This window comes from Triturus cristatus, chromosome 7 (genome assembly GCF_964204655.1).
Source record: "Triturus cristatus chromosome 7, aTriCri1.1, whole genome shotgun sequence".
NCBI classification, from domain to species: Eukaryota; Metazoa; Chordata; class Amphibia; order Caudata; family Salamandridae; genus Triturus; species Triturus cristatus.
In genome coordinates, this window is record NC_140590.1 from 1,690,859,007 (window position 1) to 1,690,874,355 (window position 15,349).

The window sequence follows — 15,349 nt, forward strand, 5'->3', positions numbered from 1 at the left end:
TCCAGCCCATTCATGGCGGATCTGAAAGAGGACATGTTGACGGTGGACGCACATGTATTTGCGTCTTCATAACTGGAACTGGAGGGAACATACATGTACTTGTAACATGCACATAGAACCGTTGGGGTCCAAGATAGGGGACATAACTGACCAGAAAAATCCATATTTCCACATTCCCTCCTTGTCCCCTACTTGCCCGTCAAGAGATATCAATCTTCATTAATCCATCGATCTGTTCATATAGCATCATTTGTTCTTCTTTCTTCTTCCGGGATCTTGAATGAAAATCTTGATGTGGAATACACAATGTGGCACACAGACCACAAATCGCTGGTCCACATTGCAGGCATAGGCAGCAACTGAATAGTATAAGAAGGCCAATACCTAGGAAGGATAGAACTCTCCATCCCCAGGCTGATAACACGCTCCAAAACCACCCGGACCAAGTCCAAGTGCCTGGATTCTGGTGTATCTGGCTCACAATCTTATGAAGGCGGGTTATAGCTTTATATACAGATGGCGAATTTTCTGGTATGAATACGCAGCAGCTTGATCCGATGACCCTACAAGCTCCGCCCCTATCGGCCAGGATGACGTCAAGGACAAGACGATTTTGAAGAACAACAATCCTCATCGCAGACTGCTCCTCTGTCAAGTTGCCTAGGGCGGAAATAGTTTCATTCACTACGGCTTCAAGAGTCCTAGTTAATCTACGTATTAGCTTACTATTGGTAACTGTACCTATATAGGGAAAGAGCCCTTTATTAAAATCTACATACTTTTCCCATGTCGTCTCAGTGTAATCGACAATTGGGAGATCTCTCCGTTCTCTATTGTGTACTAAATGAATATTTCTGTGGTAATCAGGAGGAGCTAGGAAAACAGGTGGCAAAAGGAATGCAATGTAGCAGGTACCATCCCAATCTAGAGGCAAACGTATATATGCAGTCTGACCACATACAAAGTAGGAATGGCGAGAAGCTCTAAACGAAGACTTGCCTTGATCACTGAATTCTATTACAGTAGTGCATCTACTATGGCCCATATGTATGGAACCATTCTTTCTTACACACAATTCACCCTTAGCTGGGAACACTGACATGGCAGGCAAAATTGGTGCAACTTCGGATTCGACATTCAGGATCATGAGATTAAGTGTAAAATTACCTAATCCATATACTTCATTTTCTAGATCAGTTCCTGTTCTCTTGTGACGACCCTCCTTGTTAGGGTAGCAGACTTTAAGTAAAACTAAGTTCAAATTTCCCCATACCCAGTTGTCTTGATAAACTGCAGAATTTGAATCTAGGGAATTAATTAAACTAAACCATGCTCCACAGGAGCCATTGTGTGTAAACGGATATGGAAAGAGGGGCAGAACTCCCTTATAATTCTGATAGGGAGGGAGTCGACCACATATCCAACAATTGGTAGCATTACTAGTCTGATGGGAATGATGTAACATACTAATGAAAGTGTTATTGCGCAGCGCAAATCTATAGGACAATTCATGCGGGGGTAGGTCACTAAAGGAATGTTCAGCAGTAACATTATAGACATGTTTAGAAATAGGATAATATATGTGCAACAATATACTTGCAGTGATTATTATAAGACTCAAGAAAAACAAAATTAATAACGTCACTGTGCAATGACTACGCAGTGATTTACAGTACGCATGTCGTTTCAACATTTTTCGGGTTTTTCCTCTATTCAGGTCTAAGGGATACATGTCAGAGACAAATTCAACCGCTTCACCTTGGAGAGGACTTAAACAATCAAATTGCCTGACTGGTTAGACCTGAGTTTCAGTTTATATTGTTCGTGATTACTTGATTCAACCAAAGGAAGTTTTGAGTCAATGGGTGAAGACACACGAGGTGTGGTATTTACATCCGATGGTAGTCCATGAAATTTCTTGATATGACTTGAATGTACCCAGCCTTTTCTGCCCTCGATCTTCACGGCTGTCCTTGTGGTGAGCAGGACCAATTGCGGCGACTTCCACCTAGGATCCAGCTGAGTCTTCCGATCAAAGTTCCTCACTAAAACTAGATCCCCCGGAACTACGTCATGGGGTTTCACCTCAGTGTTGTCAGGAAAGGCTGCAGCTACCTGTGAACGACAAGATTGTAGTGCAGACATCAAGGAAGCCAAGTAATCTGTCAGCATATTACAGTCAACATCAGTTATTTTACGGGGTATAGGCGTCCCCCACATATTCGGTGGTCTTCCAAAGATCACCTCATAAGGGGATAGCCCTGTTCGAGAGTGTGCTACCATTCTCATGTAAAAGAGTGCAACTGGTAAAGCTACTACCCAGTCAACACCTTTCTCTCTACATATTATGGACAATCTGATTTTCAAAGTTTGATTATGTCGTTCCACGAGACCTGCTGCCTCGGGGTGTCGGACACAATGAAACTTCCACTGATATCCTAGCAGAAGTGAAACATGTTTCATCAGTTCGGATGAGAACGGCTGGCCGTTATCTGAATAGACAACACGTGGTAAACCGTACCGTGGGAAGAATTCTCGAACTAGCTGCTTGGCAGTGGTCGGGGCAGTGTAATCTGATACTGGGTAAGCTTCGGTCCAGCGGGAAAGAGCGCAGACAACTACGAGAACATATTTGAATCCTCGACATCGTTCCATCCGGATATAATCCATCTGGAGGACTTCAAAAGGGTGATCAGGAGGCTGAAATCCACCCTGCTCTACGGGGATGCTTTTACCTGGGTTAAACTGACAACATATCATACAGGTACGGACTTTTTGCTTCGCTGCTGCTCGTAAATGTTTGTTGAACCAAATATGTTGAATGCTGTCTAGCATAGCTTTCTCTCCTAGATGCGCTGGACTGTGTATTGTATTTATGATAGCTTGGACCATAGAGTCAGGAAGAAACCATACAGATTTCTCCTTCGTCATCCATCCCTGGTCCGTTTGGATCCCTCCTAATTCCGTCCATTTCTTTATTTCGTCTGGTGTAGCATGTGTCTGTATGTCGATTACGTCAAGAGCGGGATCCTTAACCATCATGCAATATGTTGGTGTCGGGACTATTGTCTTTGTCATGTCGGATGTTTGAGTTTGAGCAGTCTGTTTAGCTGTTCTGTCAGCTAGATCATTGCCTTGAGAAATGATATCAGTAACTTTCGTATGAGCTTTGCATTTCATAATCGATATTGCAGTGGGTAAATGTATTGCATCTAACAGAGCATGAATGAGGGATCCGTGCTGAATGTGGGCACCGTGAGAAGTTAAATAACCTCTCTCTCGCCACAGCACGCCGAAGTCATGTACAACTCCGAATGCATAACGTGAGTCAGTGTATATGTTGACTTTCTTATTTGTGGCTTGGATACAGGCTTGTGTCAGAGCAATAAGCTCTGCTGCTTGAGCTGACAAGGTATTTATACAGTTTGTTTCAATGACTTCAGTATCTGTTGTGACTGCATATGCGGCCACTAAATCTCCTGTACTTGTTCTCATACATGAACCATCTACATACAACGTCAGGTCTGGATCTAACAATGGGACATCTGTCAAGTCTTGTCTGGGTTTCGTCGTTATTGTAATAACTTCAATACAATCATGAGCTAGTGGGTCTGTTCCGATTACAGGTAAAAGTGTGGCAGGATTCAATGTATTACAGCGTCTGATTTCTATGTGTGGCTGAAACAATGTTAGTTCGTACCCTGTAAGTCTTGCTATGGTCAAGTGTTGTGTTTGCGTTCGGTTCACAAGAACCTCTACTGCATGCGGTACTTGTACTGTCAATGGATGTCCTAACACTATGGCATCGCTTTGTCTTATTGCTAAAGCTGTTGCTGCCACTGATTTCAGGCACACAGGCAAAGCCTGGGCTACGGGATCTAATGTACTAGAGAAATAGGCACATGGTTTGTGTGATCCTGCTTGTTCCTGAGTGAGTACGGACAAGGCAGTACCTTCTCGTTCTGTAACAAAGAGTGTAAAATGTTTTCTGTAACATGGTGTTGCTAAAACAGGTGCTTGGCATAGAGCTTTCTTTAAGCTTTCAAAAGCTAGTGTGTGTTCCTGAGTCCAAGGGAGGACAGTCGATGTGGCCGCCTCCTGTGTTGTCAACTGAATGAGTGGTTTTGCTAAAAATGCATATTGAGGGATCCACTGCCTACAATATGAAGTGAGGCCTATAAAAGCCCGCACCTCCTTTTGTGTCTTGGGTATTGGCATGTTAGCAATTAACTGAATGCGGTCGGGTGTAAGCTGCCTTCCCTCCTTGGACAGCGAGTGACCAAGATAAACAACTCGCTGGACACAGAATTGCAGCTTAGAAGGGGACACCTTGTGCCCCTTTTCGGCTAGAAATTGTAAAACCGTCAGTGATGCTTTTTCACATTCAGGTTCGCTTCGGGCGGTGATCAGCAGATCATCGACATATTGAAGTAGTGCAGTGTTGACTGGCATGTGGATACTGTCAAGTTCTCGTTTCAGTGCTTGGCTATAGATGCTGGGGCTTTCTGTAAATCCTTGAGGTGCGCGTGTGAATTTAAAACTTCGTCCATTTAAACTAAATCCGAACAAGTATTGGCTCTCCGGATCTATTGGGACGCTGAAAAAGGCATTCTTGAGATCAATTACAGTAAAGAATGTTGCGTTCGAATCAATGGCTGTCAGTAATGACGAGATATCGGGGACCACAGGGAATTGTGGCACAATGCATTTGTTTAATTCGCGCAGATCAATAACCAATCGATATACTGGCGGGGCCTTTGGATCGGTTCGTTTAAGAATCGGAATTATCGGGGAATTACTTACATTGGAGTCGGTTTCCACAACCACTCCTTGGGCAATGAGCTCGTCAATGATTTGCAGTAAAGCCACTACAGCATCTGGTGGTAACTTGTATTGTCGTATTCGTGGTAGTACCACTCCTGCCTTTAGTGTAACTCGATATGGTGTAATGTTCATGCAACCAACATCTGCAGGGCCTTGTGCCCATAAATGTGTGGGTAAAGTCTGCAGTCGGGGATCCATGTCTCGGGATACATAGTGACCTTTAAAATCACGCAAAAACAATCTCACTCCTTCCGGAGAACAACATATTATCGCTCCTAGAGCTTTCAATGTTTTTATACCTAACAAGTTTTCTGGACATGATTTAGTAAGCAATAAATCTGTAGTTCGGGTCAAGGGTCCGATCGTAAGTGGAAGAGGCTGTGATACTTCATTAACAATAGGTTTTCCTGAAAAACCAAGGGAAATATTCTGTGAGCCTGAGAGGGGTGCCTCCGGAACTTCACTACGTTTTATAGTTGTTCGACTTGCCCCTGTATCAAGTAAAAATGTTCTATCTTGGCCTAATAGTTCACTATGTACATAAGGTCCTTCTTGGTCTACAGGGACCTCGATAAGGGGTAAGTCAACTTCCCTCTCTAGGCTTGTTCATGCGTATCGTTGATACTCAGGATATTCATACTGTGCGGTCTGATACATTTGTCGTGTCGTGGTTTGTGTGGCAGCAACAGGCAGCGCTGGTGCCGCTGGCACAAACTGTATAGACTGTTGCGGAGCTGGCATGGACTGTTGCGGAGCTGGCATGGACTGCGCATGCTGCAGTGCTCCTTGTTCATTCTGATCCTGTCTGAGTGGCCGTGGCCTTTCCTTTGCAATACCTATGGCGATATTACGTTTCAGGACTGGACAATCGTGTACATAATGACCTGCCTGTTTACAATAATTGCATGTCCCTTTTACAGGAACTGCTGAATCTCCGGAATGTGTCACACCCTTTTTGTGACCGTCAGTTGGAACTGTCTGGGAGACTAACATTTTCATTTTTGTGTCTTTCATACGTCTTTGTTCATGTTCTTGTTCTTCTCTTATTCTATTGTGATGATACTGTAACATTTGTGACGGGGTGTTACCTTGCCAGGTACTTTCGAATTTCAATACTCTATTCTTCACTTGGGGCAAGGAATTTTCAACTAATTTTGTCACAAACAGATGTGGATATGACTCACTACTTGCTTTTATGCCACTATTTATACCAAAACATTTCTCGAATCGGGCATAGAAATCACTAGTGTCTTCATCTTGTTTTTGCTTACAGGCTGAGATTGCACCCCAGTCTTCCTTTTTCGTGGTTAATAAACGTGGCAGTACCTGTACTAGTAAACCTGGTAGTGCTTTAGTTTTATCCCCAAGCCCCGAACCTGGACCTCGGGCCCTTTCTTCATTTTCTAATGCTGTCCAGTCTATCTTTTGGTCTCCTACCTCCCACTCTTTTTCCTTGAGTTTCTCATAAATGCCAGCAGGCATTAATACCTTTAATATTGTCATAATGTCGGGATAGGTATACTCTCCCATGAGTAACATGTCTTTAATTTCTCGGTGAAAACCCGCTGGGTCTTTGTCATGACTGGGTACCACTTTCTTCATTTCTAACAATTCTATTTTAGATATGGGCGTATATACAAATACGCGTTTAAACTGATTGTCTTCGCCTTTTATTGGGTGCACTTCTCGCAAGGGATTCTGTCTATCTATGTAATACGGCGTTCTTTCCTTGATGGGCAGTGAGACATGTTCTGGGCATACAAAGAGAATGTACTGCTTTCTGGATTCTAGTATTTCTCTAATTAACTTAGTACCTGAACCTCTCCATCTATTCGTGAGTAATTTAGTCAATATATCTGGTAAAGGACCAGGATCGGAATGTTCGTTTTTGTATAATATAAGAAGTTGTTGAATCATATAAATCCCAGCTAAACGCTGTTCATCTGGGCTGAGGTTCAAAAACGTGTGTGCTACTGTTTCATCACCATATTTTCCGGGACTGTCAGCCCAATGAACGGCTGATCTGGCTAATTCTTGTTCATCCATAGAATCGAGTAGGTGATAACCCCTTCGTTCTCGGAGTACTTTGTCAGCGGCTTGGAACGAATGTTCGGGAGACCTTATATTTATTATAGGTGTTGGATAAGTTCTGTTATTATCTGGACATATCGGACGTGTCGGATCAGTAAAACATCTAGTATTACTACAAGATCTTCCTCTACCTACATAGGCTATAGTTTCTGACTGTCTTGCGGGAAATTCTAATTCTCCCTCTTCGTTTTGTTCAAACTGGTCTACTTCCAATCTCTCTTCATGTATTCGTTCTATTTCTTTACGGATCTTTCGGCACATGGCTACTATACATGTTTGCTTATCATGTTTCCCGTCTGATATATTCTGGCTCCATCTCGTAAGAATTTGCATTACTTCCGGGTTTACCCCCGGTCGGTCTTGATTTCTGATCACACAATTTATGAGGAAACGTAACAGTTCCCCCTGTATTTCCACTTTCTGGTATTCCATAGCTCTGTTAATACATTCAGAATCTCGCCCTGTTTGGACAAAATGATATATATTATCTAGATGTTTAGTCATTCCTGGTAGCTTCCCTAGGGACATCGCAGCTCGTCTGATACGTAATGATGCCAGGACCATTTCGTCCTCTTTGCCGGGCACAGGGTCATATCTACAATCTACTAGAAGTTCCTTAAGTGTGCGAGTATTTATAAGTTTGGGCGTACGTGGATGTGCTGATTCTTGAAAAGTAAGTTTATTTATTCTGGGTGGCGTAGAATACACGCTGGTAGCACCTCCGGTAGCCCCATCTGGGGTACTGGGCGCGAAAGGATTCGTTGATCGTGATACAGCAACTATAGGTGTGGACACAGCTGTAGAAACGGCCGTGGGAACAGATGTAGAGACAGATGCGCTTGCCGGAACTTGTGTCGGAATTTGTTGTTGCAAAGGTACAGACACATGGTCTTGACGTTGAACCCCCCCAGCAGACGGTCTATGTGGTGCAGGGTTAGCATACTCGGGAGCTGCGTCATCTAAATATGAGGAAAGAAAAACATCTTCTGCGGTTCTGGGATGCCCCTTTGGATGTGCTTTTATTGGAAACAATGGGGGTGGCAAGTCTTTTGGTATCTCCGGAGTAGCCTTAGGTAATCCTTCGGCCAGAAGGGGATACATACCATTCATAAGGGCATTTCTTTGTCTATCTACTTGTTCTGATTTTACTCGTGTACCTTCTTCAATTAACAGATTTTCTCGAATTTTATTTGAATTTTCCTTACTTTTCTCTTCCTGTCTACGTGCTTTTTCTGTACGTCTATACGATTCTTTACGCCATAATTCAATGGCGTCTTTCTGTGACTGTCTAGCTCTCCTTTTCCATAACTCTTCTACTTTCATGATGCACTCTGCATCCCAGGTCCCAGCTGCGGGCCACCTCTGACTTTCTGGTAATTCCTTGGTGTAGTCCACCCATAAATCAAGAAATAATATGGCGTCTAAGCCATGTTTGTGATACATAAAGTGCCCTGGAGTGTCCCTAGGAGGAATAGGAACAGCTTCTTCGAGTACCCCTTTTCTAGTTGTGATCTGTCTTAATTTCGAAAAGAGCGGCATACTGACAACTGATCTGATACTTATTCTTAAACACACTTAATTCAAAAGCACAATAATGAACAGTCATTCATACCACACTATGCAGAACGTATTTAAAACATTTAACATTTAACATTTAATGAACAACAATGATGGCCGTTCACTAAGCATAATACTCGATACTAACTAGATAATTCTGACTTCATATACTAGACATACTCGATATACTGCTAAACAGTACATATACACTGCTGAAACAGTGCAGACCGGATTTGTGTACCCAAATCCGTCTTGACCGGCACAACCTCTGTGCACGTCAGAACGCCTCCCCAGCAATGGTACTCACCGGGTAGCTCGGAACGGAAGGCCTCGGAACGGAACTGAACTGAACTGGACTCGACCCGAAACTTCGGAACATCGGAAACTTCGGAACTTGGTGGGCCTCTGTATACCTCGGATCTTGCTCTCTCAGCTAGGCTCTGGTTGGGATACTTCGCACTTCTCACCGCCTCGTCTGGGTGTTGATCGCAGCCTCAGTCGCCCCCGCTTGACCGGAGGGAGATACAGGAAATCCTGCTGGTACGCGTTGTTGTCCGTCCAGCTGTGGCAGGAGACCGGGCCTGCAACGCACCACCGGCGCGTGAGATGAGAAAGTGTCCCTGTTCGGGCGCCATTCATGTGGTAAATAATTTAATTACCGGGACTTAATTTGATACAGAATCTTAATAAAATAGCTCAGTAAAATAAGAGGCAGAATCCGTGGTATAAGAGGTTCAGAATGGGCTTTATTCCAATGGACGATTCGAATCGTGGCCTCCAAGTTCCATCACCACGGGGGTTCAGGAAGTGAAGTACAACACTTTATTGACAAGTCATCATTTTTATAGAACAGACATTACAATGAAACAAATGCAGGAGGCGTAACAATTGATAAGGAAGATAACATTATACATGCGTAATGAGAATGGGCGTGATTGAGCGTAACAAAGGAACGTCATTGGTTGTGATGTCACACAGGGTGGATCTATGAAATAATTTCGCAAAGTCAGCAGAAATACTTGGCAGAGATGCGCACGCAGCAGCATGACGTGTGATTGACGTGCAACTAGGGGGTGAAGGGGACTTGACATTTAGCTCTACATGTGGAGACAAGAAGTCTGGGGGGTCAAGTCAACCTAATCCCAAATCATATCTAACATCCTATGTTTAAAGAACTATGTTATCCACAAAGGAAGGACTCTTGGACAAAATCTATTCTATACTGACTGTGTGTGCGTGCACAAGCGTCTAAGTGTCTAAGTGTCTACATGAGATGCAAGGGGCAGAAACCTTCCATGGTAACGGGGCTATGAATTACTTGCATGAGGACAGAGAAGCCGGGCCCTTTGCTCAGTAGCTGAAGGAAATGTTTACTTAAACTACTAGACAGGAATGCATCGGCTGAGGAGCGAAACAGATAACTTGAAGGTGAAATACAGTTTTTGGCAGGCAGGCAGACCGGCCGAGGCAGGCACCGTTAGCCGCACAGGGAGTAGGACAAAGTTCATGGATACAGATGCGAGCTCAGACTGGAGCTGTCAGAGGCAGAAAGCAGGGAAAGGCTTGATGGCAGAATCAGGGCCTACTCGCCTGAACTGCAAAAATGGAGTAACTAAGCCATATAAAGTCGGTGGCCTTTCGTACTTAGGAATCGAATATCCAGCCCATTCATGGCGGATCTGAAAGAGGACATGTTGACGGTGGACGCACATGTATTTGCGTCTTCATAACTGGAACTGGAGGGAACATACATGTACTTGTAACATGCACATAGAACCGTTGGGGTCCAAGATAGGGGACATAACTGACCAGAAAAATCCATATTTCCACAATTCGACGCCGAAACACCCGGAGACCTCAAAAAAGCATGGCGCACACAGACCATCGAAACCCCCGGTTCCGAAATCACCGGTGCCGACAGACGACTCGACACCATTGGCTCTGTTTACACCAGACCCTTTACAAAAGACTTTGTCCAAAGATCCAAAGACTGGGCTTTTGACTTTAACTACCAAGAAAAGACGCCTTGATGCTCCGGCTCCTCCTCCTCCACCCAAAAGGAAGGACTCTGCTACTTCTCCCCTCAGAGTGCCCTCCCCACCACCGCCTCCCCTACCCCCTCCACCTCCTCCACCCCCTCCACCTCACAGGTCTCCGCCACCTTTACCTCACTACGATCCGGCCCCATCCCCAGATCCGGATAATGGGGATCCGGACAATTACCCGGCGGACGCCCCAATGGATCCCACTCCACCAGGGACCCCAGATCCATGGGAGGATTACAATAACCCTGATATACCCAATGTACCTCAGGACGACCTATACCCATCAAGGCCGTCTCCTCCAGAGGACTCCTTAGGGTTTCATCATTTAGTGCAGAGAGCAGCACACTACCATGGGGTGGACATGCACAGTGAACCAGTAGAAGAAGACTTCCTACTGGATACATTTGATATACAAGACAAATCTACTTCCATTTTACCCATGCTTAAGGGTGTCACCAAGCACGCTACAGAGGTGTTCAAAGACCCTGTCAGAGCCAGAGTACTGAACCCTAGAATAGAGAAGAAGTACAAGGCGGCACCCACAGACCCTGCTTACATCAAGGGCCCTGCTCCCCTAGATTCCCTAGTTGTCTCCACAGCTAGAAAGCGGGCTAACTCCCAATCCTCAGGAGATGCCCCACCGCCAGACAAAGAATCTAAACTTCTGGACGCGTCTGGTAAACGCACCGCCTCCCAAGCTGCGAACATGTGGCGCATTGCAAACACACAAGCACTGCTTGCGCGATATGATAGAGCACACTATGACGAACTAGAGGCTCTTATGCAGCACCTTCCAGAAAAATACAAGCACAAGGCTCATGACCTGATACAGGAGGGTAAACTAATTACAAACACCTCCATTAAGTGTGCCCTCGATGCAGCCGACACTGCTTCTAGGGCCATAAATACCAGTGTCCTGCTTCGTCGCCACGCCTGGCTCAGGATCTCAGGGTTCAAGCCTGAAGTCCAGGCATCCATACTCAATCACCCCTTTGACCAGGAAACACTCTTTGGGCCAAAGGTAGACGAAGCGCTCGAAAAGATGAAGAAAGACACAGACACAGCAAAGTCTATGGGGGCACTCCAAACACAAGCCTCCAAACGTTCCTTTCGACGCTCGTCCTTTCGTGGCACAGGCAGAGGCTCCTCCACCGATAACGCCTCTACCTCCTACAAGTCCCCTCCTCAAAATACCTTTTCAAAGGGCAATCAGAGAGGTGGTTACAGGGGTAACAACAATAAGGGCAGGGGCAAAACCAACAACACCCGTTCTGCCACCCCCCCCCCGCACAATGACTCCCCTCCGCTCCCCCCAGACCATTCCACTCCGGTCGGGGGCAGACTACAAAACTTTATCCACGTATGGGAGTCCATAACATCGGACAAATGGGTGACCCAAATCATTCGGTCAGGGTACTGTCTAGAGCTAACATCTACCCCACCCAATATCCCACCAAGGCACCGTCCAATGTCTCAAGAACATTCCACACTGCTCAAACAAGAGGTACTCTCACTCCTGCAAAAACACGCTATAGAGCAGGTCCCCGTCAACCAACGAAATCTAGGGGTCTACTCTCTATATTTCTTAATACCAAAGAAAGACGAGACCCTCAGACCCATTCTGGACCTCCGGCCTCTAAATGCCTACATACATTCAGACCATTTTCACATGGTCACTCTACAACAAGTCCTCCCACTCCTCTGCCAGGGAGACTTTCTCACAACCTTGGATCTGAAAGACGCATACTTTCACATTCCAATACACCCCTCTCACAGGAAATACCTCAGGTTCGTGGTGGACGGGCAACATTACCAATTCACGGTTCTCCCCTTCGGGGTCACCACTGCACCACGAGTGTTTACCAAATGCCTAGCAGTAGTAGCAGCACACCTCAGACGTCAACACATTCACGTCTTCCCTTACTTAGACGACTGGCTGATAAAAGCCACGTCCTACCACCAATGTGTGCAACATACAAACAGCACCATCCAACTGCTCCACCAGCTAGGCTTCACGGTGAACTACCAAAAGTCCCACCTCATACCATCTCACACAAAGCAATATCTCGGGGCCACTATAGACACCTCCAAAGGTATTGCCTATCCAAACTCAGCCAGAATCACAAGCATTCAAGCCTTACGCAAAACATTCCTTCCCCAACACTCTCTTCCAGCAAGAGTGTTCATGAAGCTCATAGGAATGATGGCGTCTTGCATATTTATAGTGCCCCATGCAAGACTCCACATGCGTCCACTTCAAGAGTGCCTAGCACAACAGTGGAACCAGGCCCAGGGTCAGCTGACGGATCTGGTGTTGGTGGACGGCCGCACACATCACTCTCTGCAGTGGTGGAACACCACAAACCTTTCCAAAGGGCGGCCGTTCCTGGACCCGGTTCCTCAGGTGATTCTAACAGCGGACGCATCGCTCTCCGGCTGGGGAGCGCACCTCCTACACCTCACAATGCAAGGTCTATGGACGCCACAGCAAAAATCGCTCCACATCAACCATCTGGAGCTCTTGGCGATCTTTCTAGCCCTAAAATCTTTCCAAAAACAAATTTCGGGCAAAGCAGTCCTCATTCGCACAGACAACATGACTGCGATGTATTATATACAAAAACAGGGGGGGACACACTCTCCCCAGCTCTCCCGCTTAGCCCAGAGCATATGGAGATGGGCAATTCCCCAAAACATCTTTCTCCTGGCACAGCACGTTCCAGGAGTACAAAACACCATAGCAGATCTGCTCAGCAGACAAACGCAACAACTACACGAATGGGAACTGCATCCACAAGTTCTTCACCCATTCTTCAAACAGTGGGGGCATCCTCAAATAGACCTCTTCGCCACCCACGAAAACAAAAAATGCCCAAGCTTCGCCGCCAGATACCCACACCCATTGTCCAAGGGCAATGCGATATGGATGAACTGGTCAGGCAGATTTGCATACGCCTTTCCACCTCTCCCACTAATTCCATTAGTGGTCAGGAAGCTACAACAGCACTCCCTCACACTCATTCTGGTAGCTCCAACGTGGGCCAGGCAGCCGTGGTACACCACGCTACTACAACTATCAGTGGTACCACATCAAAAACTGCACCTTTCCCCATGCCTCCTAACCCAGAACCATGGAGAAATCAGGCACCCGGACCCAGCTCAGCTCAACCTGGCGATCTGGCTCCTGAAATCTTAGAATTCGGATACCTTAACCTTCCCCCTGATTGCATGAACATCATCATGGAAGCCAGACGTCCTACCACTAGAGCATGCTATGCCGCAAAGTGGAAAAGATTTGTAATTTACTGCCGTAACAATACAATCAACCCCCTAGATGCATCCATACAGCACATCATATGCTATCTGCTCCATCTTCACAGGTGTAACCTGGCATATTCATCCATACGCCTACACCTAGCAGCGATCGCTGCTTATCTACAAAACAGGCAGCATTTATCACTCTTCAGAGTGCCCGCTATTAAAGCCTTCATGGAAGGCCTTAAACGAGTAATTCCTCCCAGGGCACCACCTTCCCCTGTATGGAATCTAAATTTAGTTCTTACACGACTAATGGGTCCGCCCTTCGAACCAATGCACAAATGTGAGCTACAGTTTCTCACCTGGAAAACAGCTTTCCTTGTAGCTATCACTTCCCTTAGAAGGGTTGGTGAAATACAAGCGTTCACCATACAGGAACCCTACATACAAATGCATCACAGCAAGGTCATACTTCGCACAAATCCGAAGTTTCTGCCCAAAGTCATTTCCCCCTTCCACCTCAATCAATCAGTGGAATTACCTGTCTTCTTTTCGCAACCCCAATCTGTTGCAGAAAGGGCCTTACACACACTTGATGTAAAAAGGGCGTTACTATACTACATACAAAGAACGCAACCCTTCAGGAAGACTAAACAATTGTTCGTTTCCTTCTCTCCACCACATAAAGGCAACCCCATTTCAAAATCAGGGATAGCTAGGTGGATTGTAAAATGCATACAAATTTGCTATCAAAAGGCAAAGAACATTATCTGTTCCCCCTAAAGCCCACTCTACAAGAAAGTTAGGGGCTTCTATGGCTTTTCTAGGGAATATACCCTTAGATGACATCTGCAAGGCAGCCACATGGTCTACACCGCACACCTTCACAAAACACTACTGTGTAGATGTGCATTCCAAGCAGCAAGCTAGGGTGAGCCAGGCTGTACTAAAGACACTTTTTCAAACAGCTGCAACGGATACCGGTGGTCGCCGCTAAGGTTGGGTACTGCTATATAATCTATGCTAAGTGTACAATCTGCAGCTCATATGCCTCGAACGGAATATGCTACTTACCAGTATGCATCTGTTCTTGGCATGTAGAGCTGCAGAGTTGTACACGCCCACCCGCCTCCCCGGCTACCTGTATCCGTTCCAGTACATCTTATTTAGATACAACACATGGGTTTCTCACTGTTATTACTACGCTCCATCATTTCCCTGTTGGCGAAAAACAATCTGAGGATGGAGCCGAAGCCCATGCGCAGTACGGACCGAAGGAGGAGTCACCAAACTCGTGACTTCCAAAGACTGTCCAAGAAGAAAAACAAACTGCAAACATCCGGGCCCAACACCAGATGGCGACCTATGCTAAGTGTACAACTCTGCAGCTCTACATGCCAAGAACAGATGCATACTGGTAAGTAGCATATTCCTTACAAACACCTAGTAGATTTTATTTCAAAGTATCTGTGCCAATTCTCATGACCAAGACCCAGTTTCCATCATCTGTCTGTGACCCAGAGCAAAGCAGAAAAAAGAAAGTAAGAGGAAGAGCAAGATGGGGGAAACAATAA

The 15,349-nt window shown here is 45.7% G+C and overlaps 1 protein-coding gene across 2 annotated transcripts in view; it reads left to right on the forward strand.

Annotated features, from left to right (window-relative positions):
- The window catches only part of NECAP1 (NECAP endocytosis associated 1), a 199,751-nt gene that overhangs the window by 92,447 nt on the left and 91,955 nt on the right, over positions 1-15,349 (forward strand). The window lies entirely within an intron of this gene.